Source organism: Wasmannia auropunctata, unplaced genomic scaffold (genome assembly GCF_000956235.1).
Source record: "Wasmannia auropunctata unplaced genomic scaffold, wasmannia.A_1.0 LD336076.1, whole genome shotgun sequence".
NCBI lineage: Eukaryota > Metazoa > Arthropoda > Insecta > Hymenoptera > Formicidae > Wasmannia > Wasmannia auropunctata.
The window spans coordinates 6,113,832-6,121,584 of NW_012026814.1; positions in this window are offsets into that span (position 1 = coordinate 6,113,832).

Genomic DNA, 7,753 nt, shown 5'->3' on the forward strand with positions numbered 1-7,753 from the left:
ATGTTACNCCCGGGGCGATGTATCTCGCGATCACGCACTCGCCCGCGTAACGTTCGCACTTCCGCACCCGCGTTCGCGCACGCGCACCGGAAAGTCGCGGAGAAATAAGAAGGAACACCAATTAGAAACACAAGGAACACGCTTTATTATAATAACTGTGAACAAACAACGCAGCGAATAGACAGAACAGAGCTCAGCACGTCCGAACGGGTCGACGGCTCGTCTCCAAGTCTAATATGTCATCCGTTTGACAGACGACAGCGCGTCGTCAAGGAAACATCTGACAGCTGGACCGGCTCGCTGATACATCGAACGACGCGGGCGTTGACACGGGCGTAACAGTATAATGAATCTTTAAGCCTAATATTTCTTTCTTCACCATTAATTGACGCAGTGATTTTGATATCTCCAGTTGCTTCGACCTTAGTAGTACTGCTATTCGCGAGTTTTAATCCACCAGAAATATCCTTGGCATCGATGAAAAGTTGTTTGTCGCCGCATAAATGAGAAGTGCATCCATTATCCAAACACCATCTCTTGGATTCATTTTCGTGATTTATCAGCAATGTCGTTTCGCTTGCTTGATTCACCTTCTTATCCATATTCGCCCTTTTAGAAAAACAATTTGCCGCCTTGTGTCCAAGTTTCCTGCAATAATTGCATCTTATTCGTGTATTTGTAAATGATGGTGTGGGCTTATCAACGTTTCGAGGCTTGAATTTAGAAGTACTAGGTTGCTACACGGAGAAAACAGTGTGGTTGGCCTATATAGAAATCTGGTGATGACAACCAGATTAAATAGTAAAATACGGAGCAACTATTTGTGTGGTTGCTTAAACTATAGTACAATGGTTGAGTGACTTGTGTTACAGCAGTAACGGTATCTGGTTGCTACAACCAGATCGTTTCTTAAACATATAACCACGTATTTTTTAATGGCTACTACATTATTTAGTTCGTTTAGAAAGAATAACTTGATGTAGTATACAAGTAAGTTGCTGTCATATCTCGAATACTATTGTAAATATAAATATAAATTTACTTGTAGTCACTAACAATGCTGGGTTGGTTCAGACGAATTATATCGATGTAATTTAATGACTGAAGGTTGTTATAACTTTGGCCGTTGCAAATGCAATCATAAAAATAGGTAAAGAAATTATTGATTTAGTTATAATAAACAGATTTTTTGATAATATTTTAAATAAAATTTGGAAAATTTAAAAATTCCAAACACGTTTTTATTACAAACATCTCACTTTAATGACAACTTATAAAATAAGATTACATATAAAGATTATATAAATGTATATAGATTATTAATAATTTGAACAGAAATATTTATATTATAATTTAAGCTATAACATTTATATAACTTAAATATATTTGAAAAATATATATTATAAATTGGTAATGATTAAAACGAAACATAAAATATTAATATAAAATATTAACATTACCTACACTTTAACAGTTTTAAAAGAACTGAAAACATATTATAATTTATGTCTTGTTATTGCAAACATACAATCATTGCCCATCCGAATATGAATTACGGGAAAAGGAGATACCAAATCTTTCAACTGTATGAATACCAAGTTTGTAGTTAATTCGATTTCATAACCATGAAAATGTGAATCAAAGCCATAAGTTATCATAACTCGACATACAAAACCTATTTCTTCTTTGTTATTTTGAAATACTTTTTTGATCAAACCAAATACAGGAAGGTTGTCATTTTCTTTACAAAATTGTATTACTACGCAAGTCCAAAATTTATACGTAATACCACAAACTTTTACCCAGCTCAGCAAAAAGCAAGGTCCATTGAAGTTTGAGGGAACTGAACGTGAAAATAAAAAAAAATCTTCACAGAAAGAAATATGATCTAAAGATTCCTTTCTCCCGTAATCTTCGCAAGGTTTAAGTCCCTTTTTTAACATGAAGCGATACGATAAGCCTAACTGTTCTTTAATACATAATGTTTTCGTAATATTTTTCCTTGATGTAGTACAGTTTGCTTCTCTTTTTTTGTCTTTGTGCTTGCCTTCGAATCGAATTGAGGAAAGATTTATAATTGGCCCAGATTGTTCGAGAACTGTACCATAATGAATAAAGTTATGCCCTTTTGGCTTCACTCGCTCATTAGGAAAAAGCTCTTTAAATAATTTGAGGTGTTCAGTGACAAGCGTTTTTAACAGTTTGGCATAACCTTTCTGTAACTTTCGGCACATAACAATATCCATAATTTGACGCATAAGCAAGTATAATTTCCAAACATTATTGTTTACAGGAATAAGATCTCCCGCAAGCACAGAGAATATAAGAATGAAAATCGACATTTCACTGCCTGTCATTTTTAATGACTTATTTTGTACTTCTTTTTTGGTGAGATCCGGTGGTTTGTTTGAAAAAGCATTCTGTTGATAATCAAAACTATTAAGTCTTGAATTCAAAATATTTAGTGACAAACGATTTTCTACAGGTAAAAATATATAAACAAAGTGATGTAATATAAGTTCCATCAAGAAAGCAAACCATCCTTCAGGGCCATCGTGTAACCAATCTACAATAAAGTTTGATTCAGTGTTGAAATATTGAATCTCATTCCAAACTGATTTTTCTTTAATTCCAGTTACATTAGTATCTTTTAAAAGCACATCGGCAACATAAGTTTTGACTCGAAGTCTGTTTTCTTCGAAATCATATTGAGCGACATCTTTATGTGTTTTACAAAACCGACAATAGTATGAAGCATTGAAGCTTTCTACAAAGCCGAGAATTGAATTTAAGCCTAAGTTGTCACCCATCAGTAATCCAAGTGCAAAATAAATTTGTTGAGATTCATTTTCAGTATTAACAAAAATTCCTTCAGTTTGTAAAAAATTCAATTCTTCTATAACTTTATGAAATATTTTGTGGTTTGTGAAAACAACTCTGTCAGATGAATGAAAAAGACCAGCCATAAAAATATTTTCTAACAGGGAATTTACTTGAGGAGGAAAACATGCAATGGAATAATAAAGTGCTCCTAATTTCTGAATCCCAGCATGCGAGCCTAGCGGATTATTAATCTCAAAATAGAGAAATAAAGGAATTACGAATTTTCCATTGAAATATTTTTCAATTTTATTTCTCCATAATCGACCTTGAATGAAATTCTCCAATATCTCTGTTTCCTCCTGAAGTTCATTCATATAAAGTTTAACTGAAGAGAGAACATTTGGCAAACTGAACAATTTTTGAAGAGTCACTCTCATAGGTATAAATTGTGCATGTACAGGAACAATGTCTTTTACCATAACACCATGAATAATTTTATCATCAATCCTGTCACCAATTATGTAATCATAAATTGGAATTAAGTGTCCAGATTCTTTAAGTGCTTTCAGTCTACGATATTCTGTTGATAAGTTAGAAAAAGCGTCGAGAAAAGAATCAAGCAAATTCAACTTCATCTATAGTATTATTTTCTATCTCTTTATGGCTCAACTGCTTGTTAACTTCAGACTTTGTAATAGTTATAAATTCAGCAAAGAGCTCTTTTACATCTATCATTAATTCTTGTACGAAATTACGAGGAAGCTGATGATTGGCATAGAATTTAGATGAAAAGCAAAGTAAAAGATTATTTAGATGTGTTGAAATATCAGTCGGACATTCCATAAATTGATCAGATACAGTAGATTCTTCGTTATTATCAATGTCATAATCGCTGTTATCAATATCATTGCTTGATTCTTTATTACGCTCATTAAGAAGAGAATGCCCAAGAGAATTAGAAGCATCGGAAATGTGATTAAACACAAGATGTCTCCGAAAGAAATTCCAATTAGAAAATACTCGAAAACATTTCCCCTTGTGGCATCTGAATGTATCACATTTGTCTATCTTATGCACTATAGATAGGTGAAGCCACAATGCACGTATATTATCAAAGTGATTCTTACATTCCGGGCAAACAGGCATTGTGAATTTGATTATATTTAAATTTATTCACATTTCAACACTGTAATCAAACGTATCATTTCAGGTGTTGTTTCCAAAATACTTGTCGACGTATTTTGAATTCCATAAAGAGCTTTTTCTATTACAATCCAGAGACGTTCGCTTTGAATAGGATACTTGCAATGAAGAGCATGATAAGCCTTAAATGATACTTCAATTGCTCTTAATGGTGACTCCACTCTGATAGGCTGATCATCCAAAACCACGTAGCTGGCAGTAATATTTTTTAGATTTTCACCTACTATTAGTGGGAATAATTGAAGTTCAGTTCCTCTTCTTTGTACAGTCTTTTTCATGCCCTCGAGCTGCTTTTCAAAATCACCAATTACCTTAAAATAGTAAAATGTTACAGTGCTATACATGTAACTATTTACTTTCAATGACAATTAAATCGCCCCTAATAACCATATACCTTTAAATGCACAAGGAATCCTTCTTGAATTTCCGCTCTTGAGGCACGCCAAGGCTTTCTATTCGGAACTTTAACTGGCACCACAGAAAAAAGTTTAGGGTAATTGAACAGTAAGGCAGCCTCACAATCTATAAAAAAAATACAAATATTTTTAATATGTCCAACATCAGAATTAGAAGAAGACATATAGAAACATGTAAACAATTTAAAAAAAATAACTTTCTCACCTAAACTTGCCTCTTGTATACCACTATTGATTAGCTCCTGTTTAATTTTAACTGAAAATTGTGGCCAGTGAGTTAACATACGATTTTCTGCTCCTTCAAAGAGAACTTTAAAGTCATATTCAAGCTGTTTAAATAAAAGTAGATAAATAAATAAAAATAATTCCTTTAAAGCAATGTATATTTGTAATATAATTATAAAGAAAAAAAAAACACGGACCAAAAAATGTCCCCCTGGCTGTTTAAGTACAGGGTATTTATTTATATAGTCAGACACTTTTAAGTCTTTATTTCCTTCGTCACGTAGTTGACTTAGTCTGAAGAAACTTGTATATTCCCAGCATTCTTTAATTTGCTCCCATGGCTTAAGCTGGACTTCTAAAAATTCTAAATTCTTTTTCAATTTAAGGTCATCTAATAAAAAAAAAGTTATCATTTAAATAATATTTTAACTTTATTATTTATTCAACATAAATTGTTAATTTTATTTTGTTATATAATACCTGCTTCAGAAACTGTGTGGACAGATATTATTTTTAATTCTGAAGATGGCAATCGAGAGGATTTGCCAGAAATAATTTTTCTCAAGTTAACCTTCCTAAGTTCTTTATTTAGATTTGTATAAGCATCATATAACTTGCCGGCAGCAGAGCGTCCTTTCCCTCGTTCACTTGATGGAATGTAATAAGTTTCCTGCGCAACAGTTAATGTCAAAAATATAAATGAAAGTAACAAATTCATAAAGTAAACGTATGTACTTACAACAAATTCTGTAGGGAAACATTCAACAGTCCACTTTGCTAATTGCACAAATCTTTTGCCACAAATCCTGCAAGAACAACATATATATAACATCATAGAAATAAAGATCAATTGTGCAATATAAAATCAAAGAAAAATTCAAGATCATATATAAAATGTTCATAGTACATCACAATATAGCTTATAATTTATTTTATTATATATGATGTTAAAAATAAACCTTTATTAAACACTAATACTTACGTTTTGTTAGTGTCTGCACCATACTCCGCTTGTATGACTAATTCGGCTAATTTACATCGTGCATTATTGTCTAAGACAGATTGCCTATAGAGTTCAAATATGGCCTTTCCAAGTGCTGTTTTTTGAAGAATCCCATAAATATACTAAAAATTAAAGGAAATCTTGTCAAGTTGATCAACGTCTCGTATTAATATAATGCAAGAATCTAATTTATTAAATCATTCTAATCTATCACATTATTATATTGGAAAAATTAACGAAAAAAAATTACATTTTCCACAGGATTCTTATCTTCTTGTATTATTGGATTATTGTGCTCCACTTCTTCTAAATATAATCTTTCCCCTGTGATTGCTTCTGCCGCTAATGTCTCAATTTCATGTGATGTTATTGCTGAAGCTCAATCTAATGGTTCTAAAAATTGACTTGTTGAAGTGGAAGGTGAAACCACTGGTATATCTAGAATCGTATCTATAATTTGCTCTCTTATGATCTCATTTTCCTTAACAGTAAAAAGAAGCAGAATTAAACTAAATAATACAAATACAGAAAAAGATTTGCCTATTTTACTTGTTCACCATTAACTAAATTTGTTTTCTAGAATCACTTTATACAAACCTCAAGAATGGACTTTATCCCTTTTCTTAATTTTAGTTGATCGCCTATATTACTTATAATAGATGGAATTGTATCGGGATACTCGTGAAACAACTGTAAAGTTTCATAATCAATTTGTTTTTCTGTAAATATGGACAAAATAATTTCATATTCTTCAGACGCTCAAAATTCATAAAAATTATTTCTATTAAAACAGTATAAAATTTAAAAAAAAATAAAGAGCGAAGTAAAATATATATAATAGTTTAACAACTCTGAGAGAAACACTAATTAAATACAGTTTATATAAAAATTTATATCAAGCATATGTTATCAAAACTTTCTAAACAATTCTATTTCCAGATACCCATATAGCATATTATCCGAGGGACATCCAGAGGAAATTCTGTACGACCTAATTAAGGACGTCCTCTGAACGTTCCTTTGATAAAGTGTGCTGTATGGATATAACCTCTTTATTATACATACCTTCAAATAATGCAATAAGATGCGATAGTTTCATACGTTTCAGTGCATTCCTACAACTCTCATCCATATCGAAATGACGAAGCCGGTATGACACTTTTCACATACCACTTTTTTTACATATAATACTTCTTCTCTTTCAATTGGCGTTCAGTGCCATCACAGGTTACGATTTGACCATAAGTAATTCAACGGCCAGATTAACCAAAAACGTATAACAGTACTCTTAAATCTCAAAATTACAAAAGATAATTTTGTCAGAAACCTTCACAATTTTTTTGTACGTCCGTACATACACAAATGGCTATCCGTACGTACAAAGCTGGGCCCACAACGCGTGGCTCGTCAAAGCTCGGCAAGCCTACCGTTCGTGTTAGTTTCTATGTAGGAAACAGAATAATTTGGTCATATGATTCGCGGCTTTGACAAAGCATGGGCTATACAAAACCACGGCTTAATGCAACTCGTCACTGCTAGACACGTTTGTATGCGCCGGAGAGCGCATACAAACGTGTCTAGCAGTGACGCGTTTTGTAGCCATATTGCTCATGTGACCCACGTCTACGTATGCCGTATGAGGACGTAGATCACGTGGGCAATGTGACTGCCTTCCTTGCAACTAACCTGACTGCAAAAAATCGCCAAATTGCATCCGTGTCTGGGGTCTTATTTTTGAAAAATATTAATTGCTTACGAAAATGTATATTTGAAAATGCTATAATATAACATTTATTATATATATTGTGGCGGAATTATCGTTGCTATGCATTTAATTACGCGGCAACGAGCCGCCACCATTTTCAAATAAACGCGCGCCGAGTTTCTCTATCCGCCGCTTGGTGGCGCCGAACATTTACGCTTTCGCGTAAGAAGAAAACATTTGCGATGTTTATATAAGAGGGCTCCGGAACCGGTTCGAGCATCCTCTGCCCTTGCGGCAAAATTGATAGCAGGTTGTATACCTCGCAATCATTCCTCGAGAGCCTCTCTCAGAGCTCAACCTCGAGCGTATCCGTACTCG